This window comes from Cetorhinus maximus, chromosome 1, assembly GCF_964194155.1.
Source record: "Cetorhinus maximus chromosome 1, sCetMax3.hap1.1, whole genome shotgun sequence".
Taxonomy (NCBI): domain Eukaryota; kingdom Metazoa; phylum Chordata; class Chondrichthyes; order Lamniformes; family Cetorhinidae; genus Cetorhinus; species Cetorhinus maximus.
In genome coordinates, this window is record NC_135879.1 from 4,309,781 (window position 1) to 4,317,934 (window position 8,154).

An 8,154-nucleotide genomic window follows, 5' to 3' on the forward strand; every position below is an offset into this window, starting at 1 on the left:
CCAGCATCCGCAGTAGTTTTTTGTTTTTAAGAGCAGAGGGATGTGGGACTAATTAGATAGCTCTTTCAAAGAGCCAGCACAGGCACGATGGGCCAAGCGGTCTCCTTCTGTGCTGCTTCATTCTATGATTCTATGTACAATGAGCAAAGTGGTGGTGACTTAACAAAATGGCTTTGGAAAACAATGGCTAATAATGACAAAAGTGCCCATAATCCCAACACAAGTACAGGCTGGGGGACATGCTGCTCTGTCTTGGTATAATTTGTCTTTTGTTCTGGATCTGGAAGCATTTTGTATCTTGTGGGAAACTATTTTATGCTTTTCCAAATTAGACAAACTCCAGAACAGATTTCTATTCCCTTGCTGCCCTGGCACAGGTAGAGAAGATAACACTATATAGACACTGAATGAATGGTCGTTTGACAACACCAATTAACTTACATACCAATGGCAAAGTAATATAGAATTTTCAGCACAGAAACAGGTCACTGAGCCCATTGGACTATGCCAGTTTATGGAACACGTGAATCTCCTCCCACTCTGTCCTATCAGAATACCCTTTTATTCCTTTTCCTCCCTTATATACTTATCTAGCTTCCCCTTAAATGCATCTATGCTATTTGCCTCAATAGTCCGTGTGGCAGTGAGTTCTACATTATATACGAACATACGAATTAGGAGCAGGAGTTGGCCACTCAGCCCTTCGAGCCATTCAATAAGATCATGGCTGATCTGATTTTAACCTCAACTCCTCAATCCCACCTACCCCCGATAACCTTTCACCCCCTTGTTAATCAAGAATCTATCTAGCTCTGCCTTAAAAATATTCAAATTCTCTGCCTCCATCTCCTTTTAAGGAAGAGAGTTTCAACTCTCTGAGAGAAAAAAATTACTCCTCATTTCTGCCTTAAATGAGTGACCCCTTATTTTTAAACAGCGACCTCTAGTTCTAGATTCTCCTACAAGAGGAAACATCCTCTCCACATCCCACCCTGTCAAGGCCCCTCAGGATCTTAAAGGTTTCAATCAAGTCGCCTCTCACTCTTCTAAACTCCAGTGGACACAAGCCTTACCAGTCCCTGGGGAAAGAAGTTTCTCCTGAATTCCTTATTGAATTTGTCGGTGACTTGTCTTGTACTTAGCATCCCTGGTTTTGGACTTCCCACAAGTCTAGCACCTATCCTCTCAAACTCCTTCATAATTTGAAAGACTTCTATCAGGTCACTTCTCAGCTTTCTCTTTTCAAAGGAAAACAGCTCCAGCCTGCTTAGATTTCCCTGATTACAGTAACTTCTCATTTCTGGTATCATCCTCGTAAATTTTTTTGTGTCTTTGCATTTGGGGTGACGGTGGTGTAATGATAACGTTACTGAATTTACAGTCCACAGGGCCAGGCTAATGACTTCGAGGTATGGGTTCAAATGGCAGCTGGTGGAATTTAAATTTAATTAATAAATCTAGAATATAAAGCTAGACTCTGTAATGGTGCCCATGACAACCGTCACTGATTGTTGTAAAAAACCCATCTGGTTCCCTAATGTCCTATAGGGAAGGAAATCTGCCGTCCTCACCCGGTCTGGCCTACATGTGACTCCGGACCCGCAGCAATGTGGTTGACTCTTAACTGCCATCCAGTTCAAGGGCAATTTGGATGAGTTAAAGCTATCGTGCACATTCAGACTGTAGAACAGACCAACACAATAACACGTTCCAAAATTGACCCACCATTAAATATAATTTCCTGAGCTGCCTTTCATACAGCCTTACAATGATCATTTTATAGCTTTAAATTAATAGCTTTAAACTCATCCAAAAGACAGCACCCCCAGCAGTGCAGCATTCCCTCAGTACTGCACTGGAGCGTCAGCCTGGCTAACGTGCTCAAGTATCGTGAGTGGGACTTGAACCCAGAAACCCTCTGACATAGATGTGAGAATACAACCCACTGAACCATGGACTGCACCATGATTATAGAGTCATAGAGTCATAGAGTTATACAGCACAGAAACAGGCCCTTCGGCCCATCGTGTCCGTGCTGGCCATCAAGCACCTATCTATTCTAATCCCAAATTCCAGCACTTGGACTGTAGCCCTGTGTGCTATGGCATTTCAAGTGCTCCTCTAAATGCTTCTTAAATGTTGTGAGGGTTCCTGCCTCTACCACCCCCTCAGGTTCCAGATTCCAACCACCCTCTCGGTGAAAACATTTTTCCTCACATCCCCTCTAAACCTCCTGCCCCTTACCTTAAATCTATGCCCCCTGGTTATTGACACCTCTGCTAAGGGGAAAAGTTTCTTCCCATCTATGACCCCCATAATTTTGTATATCTCTATCAGGTCCCTCCTCAGCCTTCTCCGCTCAAAGGAAAACAACACTAGCCTATCCAGTTTCTCTTCATAGCTGCAGCGCTCCAGCCCAGGCAATATCCTGGTGAATCTCCTCTGCACCCTCTCCAGTGCAATCACATCCTTCCTATAGTGTGGCGACCAGAACTGCACACAGTACTCCAGCTGTGGCCTAACTAGTGTTTTATGCAGCTCCAACATAACCTCCCTGTTCTTTTATTCTATGCCTCAGCTAATAAAGGCAAGTATCCCACATGCCTTCTTAACCACCTTATCTACCTGTGCTGCAGCCTTCTGGGGTCTAAAGTCTCTCTGATCCTCTGTACTTCCTAGGGTCCTACCATTTATTGTGTATTCCCCTTCCATGTCAGTCCTCCCAAAATGCATCACCTCACACTTCTCAAGATTAAATTCCATTTGCCACTGCTCTGCACATTTTACCATCTGTATCGTCCTGTAATCTAAGGTTTTCCTCCACGCTATTTATGACACCACCAATTTTCATGTAATTCGCAAACTTACTGATCATATCTCCTATATTCACATCTAAATCAGTAATGCACACTACAAACAGCAAAGGTCCAAGCACTGTTCCTGTGGTACATCACTTGTCACAGGCTTCCAATCGCAAAAACAACTTTCGACCATCACCCTCTGCCTCCCACTGCAAAGACAATTTTGGATCCAATTTGCCAAAATGCCCTGGATCCCATGGGCTCTTACCTTCTTGACCATTCTCCCAAGTGGGACCTTGTCAAAAGCCTTTTGACAGCCCATGTAGACTACATCAACTACACTACCCTTATCTACACAACTAGTCACCTCCTCGAAAAATTAAATCAAAGTTGTTAGACATGATCTCCCCCTGACAAAGCCATGCTGACTATCCCTGATTAATCCCTACCTCTCCAAGTGGAGATTAATCCCTGTCCCTCAGAATTTTTTCCAATAGTTTCCCCACCACTGATGTTAGACTCACTGGCCTGTAATTACCTTGTTTATCCCTACTACCCTTCTTGAATAATGCTACCACATTTGCTGTCTTCCAGTCCTCTGGCATCTCTCCTGTGGCCAGAGAGGATTTGAAAATTAGTCTCAGTGCCCTGCAATCTCCTCCCTTGCCTCATATAGCAGCATAGCAGACTGGGATACATTATGTTGAAGAGGAAGCATTATATAGGACTCGGTGTGAGTGAGTGGGAGTAGGTGCCATTGGTTGGTATTATGTTCCAAGGAATGTTATTTCTTGCTAAATTGACATAGGGTTCAGATGACCCTCTTTCTCCTTACCAGCCCTGGTGTACTTACTGTACATGGATTGCTTGTTGCCTTTTACTAATCAGCAAATTATGCTTTGATGGAGTCAGTCATTTATCAGATGTTAACATTTATCATTTCGAGACAGCTATGTAACATAATAGGGTGCTATTAATGTGCTCGCGTGAATGAATCTATCTCAAATGAGAACTTCACATGCAAATTTTATTATAGTTAAGGATTTCCAAGAGTTCAAACAGATCCTTAACAAAATCAGACTGTTGCCTACAAAATCCAACAGATTGAAAAAGAAATAAAACAATGATTGGATCACAATTTGCTGCTGCAGGGCATCTAAGAGCATCCGCCACTCGTTAGACTTGCCCCTGCGTGTTTAGGTTTTTAGCTGTGTGGGCTGGTGCCGGGCAAGGAGATGAGGGGAACCACCTTTGCGGGTCCCCTGGACCCATCAGAGCCCCTCCCCCACTTTAACCCTCTCACTTATGGATTTGGTGTCAGCCTTGGCTTGTTGGGTAGCACTCCCACCTCTGAGTCAGAAGATTGTGTATTCAAACCCCACTCCAGAGACTGGAACACAATATGAAGGCTGATGCTCCCAGCGTAGTTCAATAATGAGGGAGTGCTGCACTGTCAGAGGTGCCATCTTCTAGAGGAGATGTTAATTGAAGACCCAGGTGGATATAAGTGATCCTATGTCAGTGTGTGAAGAAGAGCAGGAGCGTTCTCCACAGCGTCTTGGCTCACTGTCTATCCATCAACCAGCACATAAAATAACTACTATCTGGTTATGATCACATTGTTGTTTGTGGGAGTTTGGTGTAAAAATTGGCTGCTGTGTTTCCTACATTCAAACAGTAACTCTGCTTCAAAAGTACTTCATTGGCTGTAAGGCACTTTGGGACATCTGGAGATTGTGAACGGCACTTTGTAAAAAGCAAATCCTTTCTTTGTACCATTAATATATGTAAATAACACTGCTGTATTTAACTAGATTTAACTAGATTTTTTACTACAAATGCAGGTAAAGCTAGGCAGTGGATATCATATTTTCTGTTTGTACTTGACCTGTAATGTGTGACCAGCACTAAAGCACATGTAACTCAGTGTAAATATCATACAGAGAACATAACATTAAAAACAATGATCAGAATCAACCCCTCACATATGCGACTGATGAGGTTGGGGAAGTATAACTCCATGATTGCTCTCTTGCTCCTATTTTACCAGACGTTTTTTTTTTACACGCCACCCTGGTGTAGTGTGATTAATCTCCTTTCCACAACTAACTAACATCTTTCAGGGAGCTTTTAAAGGTTGTATTTAAATATATAATGGTAATTTTGGTTCTGGCGTTTTGATGCCTGCAATCTGCAGTTGTGATTTCCTCCACTTTTAGGTTATGGAGTCATATCGAATGGTTGGTTATGTGGGGGTCGGTGAGTTCGGTTGGGTAAATGGCTGGATTGTGGTGCAGAATAACGACTGGAGCGTGGATTCGATTCCCGTTCGGGGCTGAGGTAGATTTGGGACCCGCTCCTCGCCTTGCCCCTAAGAAAGCACTGACAAACCGCCGAGAAAACTGCCCGGGATGAAGCAACAGCAGACAAGGAGCCAGCGGACCCTGCCTTCAAGCAGGGCACACACGAATGAAGAACGGTTCCAGCGCAGAAGGTGGCCATTCAGCCCATCGTGTTCGTGCTGCCTCTCCTGCAAGAGCAATTTAGCAATTTGATTTGTAAATTTCAAATGGATCCTGGATTCAGCGGGACTGCCGGGCTAAGCACTAAATGGTTAAACCAATGGGACATGTTTCCTTGTTGCCTGTGTTCTATTTCGATGTCATTATATATCCGGATGCGCTGCAGGGCAGAGTCCCTGACTACTGCTGCTGCTGGTGGTGGTGCTGGTGGGGAGACTCGGTCTGCAGCTCCATGTTTAAAACACACCTGTTGTCAGCTATGTAGCTCGGGCAGAGAGAAAAAAAAAATAGTGCAATCCACATCTCGATATTGAGCGAGGGGGCAGAGGGCGAGAGCGGGTCAGGTTTCTCCCTCCAATCTACTGCTCCTTATTTTTAATGTGGTATGGTGATTATCTGTCTGCAAATGCTAGAGAGGTGAACGGAGCTGTGGTTTCCCATTTAACCGCGGGTCTCACTATTTTCAGTGCATTCTCGTCATCCGACAGAACTCTGATCTCTATAAAATAGACCCCCCCCATACCCCATTAAGTAATTCCTCATTCAACCAATTTAGGTAATACTGTACTTAATGCTGCAACTACATCTCCTAATTGATGCCTAAATAATTCACATTAAGTTATGTAGACTTCCAAAAATGTTACGTCCGCCAATAGCTGAAGACGCTGCACATATTTGGAAAGCAATATCTGAATAATTCGATTAACATTTTGTAAGTTAGAGGACAACTTGCACATATTTAATTATCGTTCTTGGAGAAAGTTGGTGATAAGTGAAATAGACTTAGTGAATGTCATATCAATGGACATTGACTTTTTAATATCCAGCATCACTTTCATTCCTAAACCGCTGTTATAGTGAGGCTATGGCACAAAGATCACCCGCTATATATGCAGATAAAAACAAAATACTGCGGATGCTGGAAGTGTCTATATATGCAGATTGTTTTTATACATACAAAACAATTTGTGCATGATCTTGTATTTATTATTTATTGAATCTGGATTAGTGGGTAGAGGATTCACCTCTGAGTCAGATAAAAGCAAAATACTGTGGATGCTGGAAATCTGAAACAAAACCAGAAAATGCTGGAAAAACTCAGCAAGTCTAACAGCATCTATGGAGGGAGAAACAAGAGTTACCATTTCGAGTCCATATGACCCTTCAGAGCTCTCAGTACTGAGAGAATGCCACACTGTCAGAGGGTGAGTACTGGGTGAATGCTGCACTGTCAGAGGGGCAGTACTGAGGGAATGCTGCACTGAGGGAGCGCTGCACTGTCACAGGGTCAGTACTGAGAGAGTGCTGCACTGTCTGAGGGTCAATATTGAGGGAGTGCTGCACTGTCAGAGGGTCAGTACTGAGGGAGTGCTGCATTGCCTGAGGGTCAGTACTGAGGGAGTGCTGCACTGTCGGAGGGCCAGTACTGAGGGAGTGCTACACTGTCGGAGGGTCAGTGCTGAGGGAGCGCTGCACTGTCGGAGGGCCAGTACTGAGGGAGTGCTGCACTGTCAGAGGGTCAGTGCTGAGGGAGTGCTGCACTGTCGGAGGGTCAGTGCTGAGGGAGTGCTACATTGTCTGAGGGTCAGTACTCAGGGAGCGCTGTACTGTCAGAGGGTCAATACTCAGGGAGTGCTGCCCTGAGTTATCACTGCCCTTTCGGAGGGGTAGTCCTGATTGAGTGTTGCACTGCATAAGCTGCAGTCTTTCAGATAAAGCCTGAGAGAATTCTTGGAACCATTTCCAAGAAGGAGATTTCTCTCATTGTCCTGACAGGCCCTGATCCTTCAACCAACATCACCAATCAAAATGACCTGCTTATTATAACATTGCTGTTAGTAGGAGCTTGCCGTACACAAATTGGCTGCTGGGGTTTTCTACATTATAACAGAGGCTACCCTTCAAACATATTTCATTAGCAAGTGCTTTGGGGAGTCGTGATGTGGGGAAAGGTGCAAGTCCCTCCCTTTCCAATGTGAACCAAAACATTTTTTTCACCGATGTTGAATCCCAGCAATGTCTGCCTCGGGTGCAGGACTGTGAGCATTAAACAGCTCCAGACATCTCTTCAAAACCCCATCCACGATTTCCGTTTCCTGTTTTACCTTTGTCCCACCCTTCTTACTTTCATAATGAGCGAATGTAATGGTTAGTTTAAAATAGTACTTTATTCAATCGGTATAACTGACGCATAGTCTATGAATAGTTTATAGTTCTGACTCGCTGGTCGTCTTCAATGAGGCGGCGCTGCTAACAAAAGACCCACGCAAAACTCCAGATGCAGCCCTCTCCAGCTCATCCTCGCTCCGCCGCTGGCCGCTCACACCACGGAAAAGCAGTCGCTATCTGCATTGTGAGTTTCCACCTTCATCAGCTATGGTCTGTGTCTCTGTCTCGTATCACTTTTATCTGATTGATATACTCAGGATGTCACTGTCAATCAATCATAAGGTTTACATAATCTTCTGCTGTCATACATGTTTCGCAACCAAACTCAATTTACGTTCAAACGTTAGGAAATTCGCCCCCCCAAAAAAAAAGTGTAAAGCCGGCTTGCATTCAGTAATAACTTGGCGTGATTTGGATTGTAGCGTTGCAGTTTACCGTAAGTTGCTGTTGAATACTTTGATCTAAACTTGTATCAATCTTTGAAACTCTTTCGAGTTATCGACAGTCATAGATTGCAACTCTTTCGAGTACAATCACAGTTCTTGGTTTCCAGGAGTAGGGACATGAACCCACAACCCTCTGATTCAAAGGCGAGGGTGCTATGAACTGAGCCACAGCTGAACTGGGATGGACGTAGCATTAAGATCGGGGTCAACATTGAT